We start from the raw sequence: 16029 nt of genomic DNA, 5'->3' as shown, positions 1-16029 counted from the left end.
CCTGTTTGTCACGTTCCGTGTCATGGGTGTCCGCACATATTTGTGCCGGAGCTGCTCTGCCCTGCCCTGCCGCATAGCCTGCTGCCAGAGGACAAGTCCCAGGGACTTGCAGTTTGTGGGGTGTTGCCAGACTCTAGATGATATCCCTAAATAGACAGAAGATGTTTGGAGGTGTGAAGTTATCCCGCAGCCCTTTGACTTTTGTCCTCGCTTTCTTTCAGATGCAGAAGGATAAAATCCAGGGCAAAATCCATCCACCCATCCCGGGTGAGGAGGTTCCCCCGAGCAGGTCAGTCACCATTTGTCTCTGCAGGGAGAGTGTAAAGTGTGACTCTGTTACAGCACTGTTCTTTTTCTTTTTAGGAAGTAAAGCTGGATATCGGCAGTCAAGATGAGGTGGGCAAGGTGAGCATTGAGTAGGGTACAGAAGCAGTTGTTAATGGTCCAGTCTCGCTTTCCAGTGCAACTCTAAGCATCCGTTCCTGTTTCTGCACTTTAGGCAATCCACTCGGAGTACGCCGAGCCCCAGTCACCGACCGGCCGATGCACCGGGCGCACCGCTCTCCCGAGCCCTGCGGAAGCATCACGGGACTCGGCGATGGAGCTGAGTGTTCTTAGGAGCACGGTGAGTAGCAGACTTGTGGGGTTTTGGCCGCGGGGCTGCCAAGATCCGGCACTGATGTTTGGATTTCTTTAATACAGCTGTCTGAGATACACCAGCCCGGTGCCAGCAGGACCTTCCCAGCTGACGAGGTGGCCTTTCTTCACACCCGAGACCGGCATCCCCAGATGTGCGAGAGATAAGTAGAGGGGCATGACCCACAGAGGGGATGAAAGCGGGGGGCTGGTTTGGGAATTACTGGGAGGGGTTTTTGAGTCCCCTTTGGAGATGGGGGGGTGTCCATGAAGCGGCCCCTTAGGCCCCATAAAAGCAAAGCCTGGCTTTGGATCACAGTGCTGAGGTGCGCAGGGCAGAGCAGTCCCGGTGTGTATTGTGTCACTTGTCTTTTGTGTATTATGTGTGTTTGCATATGTCATGTCCTTTACCCTAGGCCTTGGAGGGGCCTGTCAGAAACCCTGGCATCATTGTTAGCATCTGTGATCTCTGCATTCCTCGGCCTGGCAGCAATGCCATAGAACTTTCGCCTCAGGAGCTCAGACAGGCATCAGACTCTCTTGTCTCTTTAGAAGCATCCGGTCGGATGTCTTTTCAGGTCTTGTTTTAAGCTGTATGGACAGCTCCGCCCCGCCAGGATCCATTATGGCGGACTAGGACTTGTGAGAAGGTGAGGGCAGGTAGAGGCTTCTGGCCGTAGGATTCTCGGGCATCCATCTTTGCAGCTCTTGGACTAAATCATTCAGTTTAGCATCTTCTTCCTCCAGGTTTCTCTGAGCCTCATCAGCTCGCCATCCATCTTACCTCAGTCATCTAATTTTCTGTCCTTGTGCTCCTTGCAGTCATCCTTCTTGCCCAGAGATTTCTGTCCGTGTTGTGTCTCTGTTGTCTGTCACGTCCTGTCTGTCCTGTGTCACGGGTGTGTGCACATATTTGTGCCGGAGCTGCTCTGCCCTGCCGCATAGCCTGGTGTAATAGGACAAGCCCTGGGGAGTTGAAATTTGTAATGTGGGGTGCAGTTGGACTCTAGATGCCATTCCTAGATTGACCTAAGGTGTTTGCAGGTTTTCAGTTATCCTGCAGGTGTTTGACATATGTTCTAACTCTCTTTCAGGTGCAGATGCATTGCATCCATGGCAGAGCCCCCCATCCTGGGTGAGGGGGTTCCCACAAGCAGGTCAGTCACCATTTGTCTGTGCAGGGGGGAGTGTCAAGGGTGACCCTGTTACAGCACTGTTTTTTGTCTTTCTTTTTAGGAAGTAAATCTGGATCCCAGCAGTCAAGTTCAGGAGAGCAAGGTGATCAGTAGCAGTTTTTGTTGCTGAGCTCTCAATTCTTGGGGCAAGTCTAAGCTTCCATTCTCTTTTTTGTGCTTTAGGCAATCCACTCGGAGCCTGCCAAGCCCCCGTCACCAGCCGGCCGATGCACCGGGTTCCCTGCACGTGTGAGCCCTGTGGACGCATTACAGGATCTGGTGATGAAACCCAGAACTCTTCTATTTAAAAGTGTCACCAGGGTAGCCTTGGGCACCTGCCAAGGAGCTGCGGTGAGTCGGGGAAGTAGGGAGGAGGAGCGAGGGTCCGCTCAGGTTTCAGCAATGCCAAATCACCTTGTCTCCTTTAACCCAGGCTTATCCCGTGACAATGGCATCAGCCTCGGAGCGCGGCCGAAGGGTGCGGCCCCAGGAGCCGGGCATTCTTAGCAGAACGGTGAGTCGCAGAATTGTTGGGTTTTGGCCAGTGTGCTGCAGAGATCATGCATTGATATTTGGATTTCTTTCATGTAGCTGACTAAGAAACAACAGGGAGTTGTTGAACAACAGTGCCAGCAGGAACTTCCCAGATGTTGAGGCTTCCTTCTTTTGCACCTGACATGGACCTGCATCCCCAGATGTCCGAGAGATAAGTAGAGGGCTACAACCCACAGAGGGGATGCAAGCAGGGCGCAGGGTAGGGACCCACCGGGAGGGGTTTTTGAGTCTCCTTTGGACATGGGGGTGTCCATGAAGCGGCCCCTTAGGCCCCATAAAAGCAAAGCCTGACTTTGGATCACAGTGCTGAGGTGAGCAGGGCGGAGCAGTCCCGGTGTGTATCGTGTCACTTGTCTTTTGTGTATTATGTGTGTTTGGATATGTCATGTCCTTTACCTTAGGTCGTTGTGGGGCCTGTCAGAAACCCTGGCATCATTGTTAGCATCTGTGATCTCTGCATTCCTCGGCCTGGCAGCAATGCCATAGAACTTTCGCCTCAGGAGCTCAGACAGGCATCAGACTCTCTTGTCTCTTTAGAAGCATCCGGTCGGATGTCTTTTCAGGTCTTGTTTTAAGCTGTATGGACAGCTCCGCCCCGCCAGGATCCATTATGGCGGACTAGGACTTGTGAGAAGGTGAGGGCAGGTAGAGGCTTCTGGCCGTAGGATTCTCGGGCATCCATCTTTGCAGCTCTTGGACTAAATCATTCAGTTTAGCATCTTCTTCCTCCAGGTTTCTCTGAGCCTCATCAGCTCGCCATCCATCTTACCTCAGTCATCTAATTTTCTGTCCTTGTGCTCCTTGCAGTCATCCTTCTTGCCCAGAGATTTCTGTCCGTGTTGTGTCTCTGTTGTCTGTCACGTCCTGTCTGTCCTGTGTCACGGGTGTGTGCACATATTTGTGCCGGAGCTGCTCTGCCCTGCCGCATAGCCTGGTGTAATAGGACAAGTCCCAGGAAGTTGAAATTTGTAATGTGGGGTGTAGTTGGACTCTAGATGCCATTCCTAGATTGACCTAAGGTGTTTGCAGGTTTTGAGTTATCCTGCAGGTGTTTGACATATGTTCTGACTTTCTTTCAGGTGCAGATGCATTGCACCCGTGGCAGAGCCCCCCATCCTGGGTGAGGGGGTTCCCACAAGCAGGTCAGTCACCATTTGTTTCTGCAGGGGGAGTGTCAAGTGTGGCCCTGTTACAGCTTTTTTTTTTTTTTTGTCTTTATTTTTAGGAAGTATAGCTGGATCCCAGAAATCAAGTTCAGGAGAGCAAGGTGACCAGTAGCATTTCTTGTTCCTGAGCTCTCAATTCCTGGGGCACGTCTCAGTCTCCATTCTCGTTTTTGTGCCTTAGGCCATCTGCTCGGAGCACTCCAAGCTCCCATCCCCAGCGGCCGATGGACCGGGTTTGCCGCTCTCGCCAGCCCTGAGTTCCGGGTCAGGAACCGCTGAGGAGCTGCGGTGAGTCGGGGAAGTAGGGAGGAGAGGCGAGGGTCCCCTCAGGTTTGAGCCATGCCAAATCACCTCATCTCCTCTTAGCCCAGGCACCCCCTGTGACGACGGCCTCGGTCTCCGAGCGTGCCCGAAGCGTGCGACCCGAGCAGCTGAGTGCTCTTAGGAGAACGGTGAGTAGCAGACTTGTGGGGTTTTGGCCGCGGGGCTGCCGAGATCGGGCACTGATGTTTGGTTTTCTTTAATACAGCTGTCTGAGAGACACCAGCCCGGTGCCAGCAGGAACTTCCCGGCTGACGAGGTGGCCTTTCTTTGCAGCCGAGACCGGCATCCCCAGGAGTGCGAGAGATAAGTAGAGGGCCACGACCCAGAGAGGGGATGCAAGCAGGGTGCTGGTTTGGGAATTACTGGGAGGGGTTTTTGAGTCCCCTTTGGAGATGGGGGGGTGTCCATGAAACAGCCCCTTAGGCCCCATAAAAGCAAAGCCTGGCTTTGGATCACAGTGCTGATGTGCGCAGGGCAGAGCAGTCCCGGTGTGTATCGTGTCGCTTGTCTTTTGTGTATTATGTGTGTTTGGATATGTCATGTCTTTTACCTTAGGCCTTGGAGGGGCCTGTCAGACACCCTGGCATCATTGTTAGCATCTGTGATCTCTGCATTCCTCGGCCTGGCAGCCAGGCCATAGAACTTTCGCCTCAGGAGCTCAGACAGGCATCAGACTCTCTTGTCTCTTTAGAAGCATCCGGTCGGATGTCTTTTCAGGTCTTGTTCTGAGCTGTATGGAGAGCTATGTCCCGCCAGGATCCATTATGGCGGACTAGGACTTGTGAGAAGGTGAGGGCAGGTAGAGGCTTCTGGCCGTAGGATTCTCGGGCATCCATCTTTGCAGTTCTTGGAATAAATCATTCAGTTAGCATCTTCTTCCTCCAGGTTTCTCTGAGCCTCATCAGCTCACCATCAGTCTCTCCTTGGTCATCTCATTTGGCATCTTCTCAGTCCTTGCAGTCATCCTTCTTGCCCAGAGATTTCTGTCCGTGTTGTGTCCCCGTTGTCTGTCACGTCCCGTCTGTTCCGTGTCACGGGTGTCTGCACACACATTTGTGCCGGAGCTGCTCTGCCCTGCCGCATAGCCCGGTGCAATAGGAGAAGCCCCGGGGACTTTAAGTTTGTAATGTGGGGTGTAGTTGGACTCTAGGTGGGATTTGTAGATGGACACAGGATATCTGGAGCTCTTAAGTTATCCTGCAACAGCTTGACTCTTGTCCTGACTTTTTTTTCAAATTCAGATGGATTAAATGTGTTCCAGAGGCCCCCATCCCGGGTGAGTGGTTTCCCCTGAGCAGGTGAGGCACCATTTGTCTCTGCAGCAGAAGTGTATGTGGTGACTCTGTTACAGCTCTGTTCTTTGTCTTTCTTTTTAGGAAGTACATCTGGATACCAGCAGTCAAGGTGAGCAGTGGTGAGAAGTAGCTGTTATTGCTCAGGTCTCAGTTTCTGGTGCTGCTCTAAGCTTCCATTCTCTTTTTTGTGCTTTAGGCAATCCACTCGGAGCCTGCCAAGCCCCTGTCACCAGCCGGCCGATGCACCGGGTTCCCTGCACGTGCGAGCCCTGTGGATGCGTTACAGGACCTGGTGATGAAACCCTGAACTCTTCTATTTAAAGGTGCCATCCAGGTGGCCTTGGGCACCTGCCAAGGAGTTGCAGTGAGTCGGGGAAGTAGGGAGGAGGAGCGAGGGTCCCCTCAGGTTTCAGCCATGCCAAATCACCTCATCTCCTCTTAGCCCAGGCACCCCCTGTGACGACGGCCTCGGTCTCCGAGCGTGCCCGAAGCGTGCGACCCGAGCAGCTGAGCGTTCTTAGGAGCACGGTGAGTAGCAGACTTGTGGGGTTTTGGCCGATGGGCTGCCAAGATCGGGCACTGATGTTTGATTTTCTTTAATACAGCTGTCTGAGAGACATCAGCCTGGTGCCAGCAGGACCTTCCCGGCTGACGAGGTGGCCTTTCTTTGCAGCCGAGACCGGCATCCCCAGGAGTGCGAGAGATAAGTAGAGGGCCACGACCCAGAGAGGGGATGCAAGCAGGGTGCTGGTTTGGGAATTACTGGGAGGGGTTTTTGAGTCCCCTTTGGAGATGGGGGGATGTCCATGAAGCGGCCCCTTAGGCCCCATAAAAGCAAAGCCTGGCTTTGGATCACAGTGCTCAGGTGCGCGGGGCAGAGCAGTCCCGGTGTGTATCGTGTCACTTGTCTTTTGTGTATTATGTGTGTTTGGATATGTCATGTCTTTTACCATAGGTCGTTGTGGGGCCTGTCAGAAACCCTGGCATCATTGTTAGCATCTGTGATCTCTGCATTCCTTGGCCTGGCAGCCAGGCCATAGAACTTTCGCCTCAGGAGCTCAGACAGGCATCAGACTCTCTTGTCTCTTTAGAAGCATCCGGTCGGATGTCTTTTCAGGTCTTGTTCTGAGCTGTATGGACAGCTATGCCACGCCAGGATCCATTATGGCGGACTAGGACTTGTGAGAAGGTGAGGGCAGGTAGAGGCTTCTGGCCGTAGGATTCTCGGGCATCCATCTTTGCAGTTTTTGGAATAAATCATTCGGTTAGCATCTTCTTCCTCCAGGTTTCTCTGAGCCTCATCAGCTCACCATCGGTCTCCCCTCGGTCATCTCCTTTTGCATTCTCTCAGTCCTCGCAGCCATTTTCCTTGCCAGGAGATTTCTGTCTGTGTTGTGTCCCCGTTGTCTGTCACGTCCTGTCTGTCCCGTGTCACGGGTGTCTGCACACACATTTGTGCCGGAGCTGCTCTGCCCTGCCGCATAGCCTGGTGCAATAGGAGAAGTCCCGGGGACTTGAAGTTTGTAATGTGGGGTGTAGTTGGACACAAGATATCTGGAGCTATTAAGTTACCCTGCAACAGTTTGACTTTTGTCCTGACTTTCTTTCAGATGGATAAGGATAAAATCCAGGGCAGAGCCCCCCATCCCGGGTTTGGGGATTGCCCCGAGCATGTGAGTCCATGTTTGTTTCTGCAGAGGAAGCATAAATGGTGGCCGTTACAGCATTGTTCGTTGTCTCTCTTTTTAGGAGGTCAAGGCCGAGAGCAGCAGTCAAGGCCGAGTGGGCAAGGTGAGCATTGAATAGCGTACAGAAGCAGTTGTTATTGCTGAGGTCTCAGTTTTGGTGCAGCTCTAAGCATCTCCTCTTGTTTTTTTATTTTAGGTGGTCCACTTGCCATCTCTCCTGGCTGAGCACGCCTATGCCAGTTGTGTGCAGCTTAAGGTATCGGTGTGGCATCCTTGTCAGATTTGGGAGGTTGTGTTTTCACAGTATCTCAGCATGCTTTTCTGCTTTGTTTCATTGCAGGTGCTGTTGCTGCCCTAGGCACGCCAAGGAACAGAGGAGGGCAGGTGAGTCGGCGTTTAGGCAGGCTGACCCATAGGTGAGCATTACACAGCAGCATGCTGAGCGTGTCCCTTTTCTCTTTGCAGGTATCTTCCGGGCACCCTCTGGAGCCAAATCAAGATTTGAGGTGAGCCGGGGCAGTGGTGCAGAGGAGTCCTGGGGATTACTGTTTTTGAGGGCAATAGTCAGGTTTTCTGTTTTGTCTTAGGTACCCTGAGGAGGCTCGTAGCCCAAGCTTGGAAACGGCAGCACCGAAGCACACACGGAGAGCATCTCAACGTCCACGTCTGACCGAGGATGGATTTTGTCCTCTCATCTTCCAAAAGCTAAGTGTTGGGGCCAGTGGCTGGGAGAAGGGGAATAGCCTTTACTATCACAGGAGGCAATCAGATGTCAGCTTAGGGGACAGGTCTGTAGGGGGGCGGGCTCTCTGGAAGTAAAGGGAGAGGGTTTCCCCTCAGCCTCGCCAGAGCCTTTGCCGGGCAGGGCAGTTCCGACCCATCTCCACATTCTCGGGAACTTTGCGTCGTCCGCCTCCCTCGACTCGACGTCGTCACGGATCTTTCCCCCGAGGAGCTCGCCTTCACGTCCGGAGCTACGGCCACGGTCACCCGGCAGTCGGCTTCCTTCTCTAGGCTCGCCGCCCCTCTCGAGCATCCTCTTAACTGCTTCGGCACTAACTTCTTTTGACGAGTTACATTTCATCATCATGTGCTCTCGTCCTAGGGCTTCCTTTCCTTTGGCATCATCAGCCTCTGGCTCACCTTGCACTAGGAATCTTGGGTCCCTATGGGGACAGTGCCAGGCAGTTGTCACTCGTCTCTGTGTCATGTCATCCGTGTCTTTGTTATGTCGTCCGTGTCCGTGTTATGTCGTCCGTGTCCATCTTCTTATGTGTCACAGGCCTTTGTTACGTCTCAACGCTTTATCGGCACTATTCCGTGCCACGTAGGCCATATTCTACTCACGTTCCTTTCCGGATATCCCTTATTCCGGCATCTTTACATTTTTACTCTTTGAGACAGGAATGTCTCAAAGGGACAAGATGTTCTCATCCATCTTCCTTCTCACTACCAGCTTTGGTAGTGCCTTTTTTTCCACGCCATTCTCTTGGACTTCCCGAGGGAGCGTCTTACACCCTCCTCACGTGACTGCAGGAGTTCTATAGGTTCCATCTTCTCAAAGGGTACAGGGCTCAAGAATTAATCTTCCAGAGAGCTATCTCAAGTCCTGGCTTATACTGTATGTACTTACATTGTTTGTACCTATGCTGGTTTATACTGTATGTACTTACATTGCGTTTACCTATGTTGGCTTACACTGTATGTACTTACATTGTGTGTACCTATGCTGGCTTATATTGTATGGACTTACACTCCATGCACACTTGCACTGTATGCGTCTGCTTTTATTGTGTGTACTCATGTTGTACCACTTATGGTCGGAGCTGCCCTGCCCTGGCATGTAGTCACAGTTAGGTAGCAGAGTTATAAAAACTTTACTGTTCATCTGTCTTTTATGGGATTTTGGGTAGAAAATTTATTGGTCCAGAGCGGGGACAAGTCCTAGCTGTCAGCCACTCGTTGACCGCTTCCTGTCATCTCACAGGTCCCTGAGGCTACTGATTTCCCCAGAATCTACCATTTGACGTCGAGGAGCGGCAGCCAGAAGAAGCGTGGAAGCACGTTCTTCAGCGTCTCGAGTGGGAGCCACAGGGAACGTTTAAATGGGAGGAGTGCGTGAGCGTGTGTGAGAGCACGTGTCTGTCTGTCGGCGTCTGCTCATCTCTGCGTGTGTGAGCGCATGCTGTGACTGGATTTAACCTTGTGTGTGTGACTTGCTTTTCAGGTTTTTCAACTCATTTGTAAATTTAGAGTAAAAAATCCCCAGCTGGGTTTAGCCCCCCCACCCCCCCGGCTGTTTTTTTTTCTTTTTTTTTTCCCCCCGGCTGGGTTTTTTTCCCCGGGTCCCGGTCGGTCTGTGAGGCGACGTTCATCGCCAAAGTTTGGGCACAGACCCTCCAGGGACCAGGTATTTCTTCAGGCAGGAGGAATTTTTGGAGGCTCCAGGGAACCACGTTCCCGAGGACCAATGATTGCTGGGGTGTAATTTAGCAGTTGTGATCAGAGGGATGGTGAGCTTGTGTGTCATTTGAAGGGGGTGCTAATGGTAGATGAGTGCTGTTTTTTGTGTGCTTTTGTTGTTTTGGGTGTCCTGTAACAATAAATCCACAAGTAATGAAAATAGAAAAAGGCTATAATCTTGTGTTAATGTGTGTGTTGTGTTGTATTGCTCTGTATTGCAGGGTGAGCACAGGGTGAACTCTCTCCTCCTTGCTGTGACACCTGGGCTGGCAGGGATGACACAGTGACCTCTGCCAGCTGATGCTGCCTGTGCCATCACCTGGCACTGACGTGTTTGGTGAAAATCCTTTTGCTGGGTTTTTTCTCCTGAGAAGCCTCAGAACAGAAATGGAACCAATAACAATCTGCTGGCTGTGGAGTGTGGGCTGGAGATGGTTTAGCAACAGGGGCATCTTGGATTGGTCTCCTGTGCATTGTTTCTACTTGATGACCAGTCATGGTCCAGCAGTGTCGGGGCTGTGAGCAGTCACAGGTTTTTATTATTCATTCCTTTCCAGCTTTCTGATGTCTCCTTGCTCTTTTAGTGTAGTTATTATTTTATGATCTCTATTATATTAAAAGAAAATGAGATATTTCAGCCTTCTGAAAGGGGGAGTCAAGATTCTCATCTCCTCCCTTGTCCTGGAGGACCCTCAAACACCACCACAATCAGCGGCCGAGCGGGTTTGTGCGAGCCTCTCAGTAACCCTCAGCCGGTCCCGAGTTGGCAGACACCGGGGGCAGCCCCGACATGGCCAACAGCGGGGAGACACTGTCTGTGCCCCGAGGGTGCTGAGGGCACCTGGGCTGGGGGGAGACACTCTCTGTGTGTGCCCCGAGGGTACTGAGGGCACCTGGGCTGGGGGGAGACACTCTCTGTGCCCCGAGGGTACTGAGGGCACCTGGGCTGGTCGCCTTTGCAGCAGCAGAGACACCAGAGACAGTGGTAGAAGATAAAGGGCTGACTCTTAGCAGGGGTTAATCCAAGGTTTTATTAGGACCCCCAAAGGAGCTCCTGCACCTCAGGGGGCTCCTGCCCAGAGCCCCAGGGAGATGTGCCAAGGTTACATTTAAAGGGAGGTGGAAACCGAAAGTAGATAACATCCTACCAACCATTAAGTGACCCTAAGGGATGGATGCTGGGGGATAGACATATAGGACAGCGTATGGGGTAAGGCTTGGGGGGCTGACCCCTAGCCTCTGGCTGATCACTCGACAACTTGGACTGAAACTTCTGGATGGAGGGAATGGGAGGCTGAGTGATTGACAGAGAGCCAGGGTGGGGGTTTGGGGATGATCTCATCCCAGGACAGGGATAACACAGGTAAAGGGAGGGGGGTACAGTTTGGGATAAACCATTTGGGAAAAATTACTTCAAAGTATTACAAAGTATAAAAATGCACTACAGCAGGGTTGGGCAGCACCAAATAAAATGTAATAAAATGCTTTAAAAATAGAAAAATAAAAAAAACCAATTTTGTTATTTTATTTTTTTTTTAATTATTTATTTTTAATTAAACTGTAAAGTGCTGTACAAGTTCCATAAAATGTAGTGCCGTAATGCAAGACCCTCAAACACCACCACAATCACCAGCTTAAATTGGTCTGGGCAGCACCAAATAAAAGAAAATAAAAAGCTTTAAAAATAGAAAAATTAAAAAAAAAATTAAATAAAAAACAAAATTAAAAAATAAATGCTTTAAAAATAGAAAAATTAGAAATAAAAAATAAAAAGAAAATTAAAAAATTAAAATGCTTTAAAAAGAGAAAAATTAAAAATAAAAATTAAATAAAAAATAAAATTTAAAAAATGCTTCAAAAATAGAAAAATTAAAAATAACAATTAAATAAAAATAAAATTAAATCAATAAAATAAATGCTTTAAAAATAGAAAAATTAAAAATAAAAATTTAATACAAAACAAAATTAAAAAAATATAATAAATGCTTTAAAAATAGAAAAATTAAATATAAAAATTAAATTAAACATCAATAAAAATAAAAGGTTTAAAAATAGAAAAATTAAAAATAGAAATAAAAATTAAATTAAAAAATAAAAAAAGGTTTCAAAATATAAAATTAAAAATAAAAATTAACTAAAAAAAAATTAAACAATAAAAAAGCTATGAAAATAGAAAAATTAAAAATAAAAATTAAATAAAAAATAAAATTAAAAAAATAAATGCTTTAAAAATAAAAAAATTAAGAATAAAAATAAATAAAAAATAAAATTTAAAAATTCAAAAACTTTGAAAATAAAAAATTTAAAAAATAAAAATTAAATAAAAAACAAAATTAAAAAATAAATGCTTTAAAAATAGAAAAAATAAATATAAAAATTAAATTTAAAAATATTTTAAAAATAAAATAAAAAGCTTTAAAAATAGGAAAATTAAAAATAAAAACAAATAAAAAAATAAAAAATAAAAAATAAAAAGCTTTAAAAATAGAAAAATTTAGAAAAAAACAAAATTAATAAAATAAAATTAATTAAAAATACATGAAAAACAAAATAAAAACTCTAAAGTGCTGTAAAGTGCCGTAAAATTTCCATAAAACGTCGTAAAAGGTGCCGTAAAGCGCGACGGCCGTAAAACTGCCGTAAAGCGCGACTGTCGTAAAACGGTCGTAAAAGGTACCGTAAAGTGCGACTGTCGTAAAAGGTGCCGTAAAGCGCGACTGTCGTAAAAGGTGCCGTAAAGCGCGACTGTCGTAAAACTGTCGTAAAAGGTGTCGTAAAGCACGACTGTCGTAAAACTGCCGTAAAGCGCGACTGTCGTAAAAGGTGCCGTAAAGCGCGACTGCCGTAAAAGGTGCCGTAAAGCGCGACTGTCGTAAAACTGTCGTAAAAGGTGCCGTGAAGCGCGACTGTCGTAAAACTGTCGTAAAAGGTGCGGTTTTCAACAGTCGCGCTTTACGACACTACCTTTTATGGAACTTTTACAGTACTTTACAGCACTTTACGGATTTTATTTTGTTTTTTAATTATTTTTAATTAATTCTAATTTTTAAATTTAATTTTTATTTCATATTTTTTTAATTTTCCGATTTTTAAAGCTTTTTTATCCTTTTTATTAGTTTTAATTTTTCTATTTTAAAGCATTTATTTTATTTTTAAATTTTCCTTTTTATTTAATTTTTAGTTTTAATTTTTTATTTTTGAACGATTTATTTTTTTTCAAATATTATATTTTATTTCATTTTTATTTTTTGCTTTTTCCATTTTTAAAGCATTTATTTTATTTTTTTACTTTTATTTTTTATTTAATTTTTAGTTTTGATTTTTTTATTTTTAAAGCATTTTTTAATGTTTTTTTAATTTAATTTTTATTTTTGATCTTTCTATTTTTAAAGCTTTTTTAATTTTTTGTAATTTTCAGTTTTAATTTTTTTTATTTTTAAACATTTATGTTATTTTTTAATTTTATTTTTTATTTCATTTTTAGTTTGAATTTTTTATTTTTGAACTATTTATTTTATTTTTATTTTTTCATTTCATTTTTATTTTTTGCTTTTTCTATTTTTAAAGAATTTATTTTATTTTTTAATTTTCTTTTTTATTTAATTTTTAGTTTTGATTTTTTTATTTTTAAACATTTATTTTATTTTATTTTTTAATTTTATTTTTTAATTTTATTTTTTATTTATTTTTAGTTTTGATTTATTTTTAAAGCATTTATTTTTTTAATTTTATTTTTTATTTAATTTTTTAGTTTTGATTTTTTTATTTTTAAAGCATTTCTTTTTTTTTTAATTTCATTTTTATTTCATTTTTAGTTTTAATTTTTCTATTTTTAAAGCATTTCTTTTATTTTTTAAATTTTTTTTTAATTTTTAGTTTTAATTTTTCTGTTTTTAAAGCTTTTTATTTTTTTATTTTCTTTTTTTTAATTTTCCCATTTTTAAAGCATTTATTTTTTTTTTTAATTTTTATTTTTAATTTCTCTATTTATAAAGCTTTTTATTTTATTTTATTTGGTTCTGTCCGGACCAACTCAAGCTGGTGATTGTGGTGGTGTTTGAGGGTCTTGCAGTTACCCCGATTAATAGGTAGAGATGATGTTTGGAGGCCACAGTGTTACAGGTAGGGGTTAAACTGTTTTTTAGGGTCTTTCAGGTGATTTTTCAGGGATTTTTAGGGATATTTTAGGGGTTTTTTACAGGAGTTTTTTAGGAATTCTCTGGAAATGTTTAGGATACCTTTAGGGCTTTTTCAGGGCTTTTAAAATAATTTTTAGGGTGTTTTAATGACTGTCTTACGGGGCGCCCCAGCCACCCAAGGCACCCCATGCAGGCGCTGCGGCGCTCCAGCCCAGCCTCCCGTCAGCGCCGCCCGTGGTCGCTTCCCCTCTCCTGCCGCCCCCGCTGCATGACGGGCCGAGCCGCGCCTTCCCCACCGCACTCTCCCGCTTCAGAGCTGCTGGATGGCGTGGCTCCGCCGCCTCCTGCAACCACGGACGTCCCGGCGTTCCCTTCCACGGCCGCAGCCGCAGCCCCGTTCCCGTTCCTGCAGCTCCGCCGCCTCCCGCACGCCCCGGCCCGCCCGGCGCCATGATGACTGCCCGCGCTGCCGTAGTGACAGAAACCACGCATGCGCAGTTGCTACAACCCCCGCACCAGCAATATCACTCCGTGCCAACTCATCGAACCACAGCACTGCCTCCGGGATCAGCCACACGCATGCGCAGTTGTATCTCCACGGCCCCGCCGCCACCCCACACAGCGTTCGCTGCAGCTTTGGCACAGCCCGGTCCCGGTTCCGAGCTGCTGCGTGCCACTGTCCAGCCACAGCCGGCATCCCTGTGCCCTGTCACGCCACTTCTGCCGCCACTGCGTCTATACACGGCACCACAGCAGGCGAAAACTGCAGCGCCTTGCGTGTATCCTTCCGCGTCTCTCCCTCTGCCGGGCACCGAGAGATCCCTCTCCAGCACGTAACCCTGAGCAACCGATACCTGGTGTGCCTCTGCGTTTTTACCTTCCACACTCCTAGCACCCAGTGGGACTACTTTGTGTCACGATTCGTCTGCACAGCCACATCCATGCACACAAACCGTGCGACGAGGAGGAGGAGGTTGGAATATGACAGCTGCTTTAATAAACACAGGACAGACAGAGAATTATTTTGCCCCTGCAAATGCCAGCCCTTTGATCCCAACACAAAAGAATTTGAAAAAGAACTGTTCCCAAATAGCTCCAGAGTCCCCTCAGTGTTTGGGACAGATTTCTCGACCCACAAATAGACAGTAAACCCTGAAAATTTGCCAGCATTAATGCCAAAATTAGAAAACTCACAAAAATCTTTTGATAATTTTCACCTAACAGACTGGTGTGAAAAACATCAATCACTTGCTTTTCAAATTTTTGAAAGTTTAATAGTAATAAAATGGTTATAAAAATAGTCATACAATTAGAGTAATAATAATTTGGACAATTTGAATTAGGACAATATGAGACAACAAAAACAAAGAGTTACGGACGTCCGGGTACCTTTTTCTGGGCAGCACGGGCCTGAAAAAGGACCCCCGTTAACAAAGGATTAACCCTTAAAAGCAACAGCCTGTTGCATAGTCATACACTTCGTACATGGTGCATAAATTCCATTCAAACACAGGATTCTGTCTGCTCATCATCCACTTCTTCCTTCTAATCCTAACAGCGCCTTGGAGGCAGGAAGAAGTTTGTTTCTTCTGATAAGAGGGCAATATATATAAATTCTTTTTCCCTGAAAGATCCAGGTGTCCTGTGGCCGCTATCTCACTGCAAGTCCTTTCTTTAAAAAAAAGTATCTTACATAGCATCGTTTCTATTTTAACAGTTTTTATAACCTAAAACTATATTTAACACACTACTTAAGAGAATTAATACAGCATTCCTTTCTAACACATCACATATAATATTCATTTTAATATTTCAAAAAAGCCAATCATAAAATACCTGCATTTGTCACAATCCCCACTCTTATTCTTTGTAAATCCTTTGGCTTGAGCAATATTTCTTATCTACTTGCATCTTCTGGACTATGCGGGCAAAATAAAACAGGGGATTACACAAGGAAGAAATATAAAAATAGTTGCAACACATAAAATGGAAGATCTTAATTTCTTCTAATACATTACCCTACCAGCTAGGTTTTAACATTGTTTTCTAATTTTTGGACCGGTACCTCGGTTATTATATGCATATATATTTTTTTCTTCTTTGATTTCTTTTGCTTTTTCTAGAATGACTTTTCTGTGGTCATCAATTTTCAACAATTTGATATATTAAACTTTCCACAAACACCCCCTTCTTTGGCCAATAAATAGTGTAAAGCCAACCTATTCTGATACCCTACAGTTTTTGTTCGGCTTAGCTGACTTTATATTAACTCCAATGCCTGGGCAGCTCCATTTGCTATCATTTCTATAACTGCTTGGAGTCTTGTAATACGACTCAATAGATAATTTGGGGTCAATACAGAGTTAAGTTGCTGTGCTGGTTTTACCTTTTCGTTTATTATTTGTTTTTTTACCAAATCTCGAACCGTCAGGATTAAATGTAAAACAAATCCCTCTCTCTCCTTTTGGACATTCAATTCCAAATCTATTACCACTTTTTCCTAAGTTTCTTGTAATCCAATAATTTACTCCATTTTGCCTACAGGTTCTTAATTTGGATGGGTTATAACAGTGGCTGTTGACATAGGT

At 45.4% G+C, this 16029-nt stretch overlaps 3 long non-coding RNA genes across 4 annotated transcripts; all 3 read left to right on the top strand.

Annotated features, from left to right (window-relative positions):
* On the top strand, positions 1-563 carry LOC118693087 (uncharacterized). Its single transcript, XR_004981220.2, has 3 exons — positions 1-289; positions 364-405; positions 500-563. It is a non-coding gene; the product is annotated as an uncharacterized LOC118693087 (long non-coding RNA).
* Positions 564-2007: 1444 nt separating this feature from the next.
* On the top strand, positions 2008-3980 carry LOC118693088 (uncharacterized). Its single transcript, XR_004981221.2, has 6 exons — positions 2008-2162; positions 2245-2325; positions 2403-3508; positions 3592-3633; positions 3714-3820; positions 3899-3980. It is a non-coding gene; the product is annotated as an uncharacterized LOC118693088 (long non-coding RNA).
* A 1263-nt stretch (positions 3981-5243) lies between these two features.
* LOC129046877 (uncharacterized) lies at positions 5244-8818 on the top strand. 2 transcript variants are annotated; one of them, XR_008508703.1, is made up of 9 exons: positions 5244-5260; positions 5348-5515; positions 5594-5679; positions 5757-6824; positions 6901-6942; positions 7036-7095; positions 7180-7223; positions 7305-7345; positions 7427-8818. It is a non-coding gene; the product is annotated as an uncharacterized LOC129046877 (long non-coding RNA). The 2 variants fall into 2 exon arrangements; XR_008508702.1 differs by having other exon boundaries at positions 5757-6942.
* Positions 8819-16029: the final 7211 nt, after the last annotated feature.

This window comes from Molothrus ater, chromosome 18, assembly GCF_012460135.2.
Source record: "Molothrus ater isolate BHLD 08-10-18 breed brown headed cowbird chromosome 18, BPBGC_Mater_1.1, whole genome shotgun sequence".
Taxonomy (NCBI): domain Eukaryota; kingdom Metazoa; phylum Chordata; class Aves; order Passeriformes; family Icteridae; genus Molothrus; species Molothrus ater.
The sequence above is the reverse complement of the archived record's forward strand: the minus strand, read 5'-3'. Positions and strand labels throughout refer to the sequence as shown.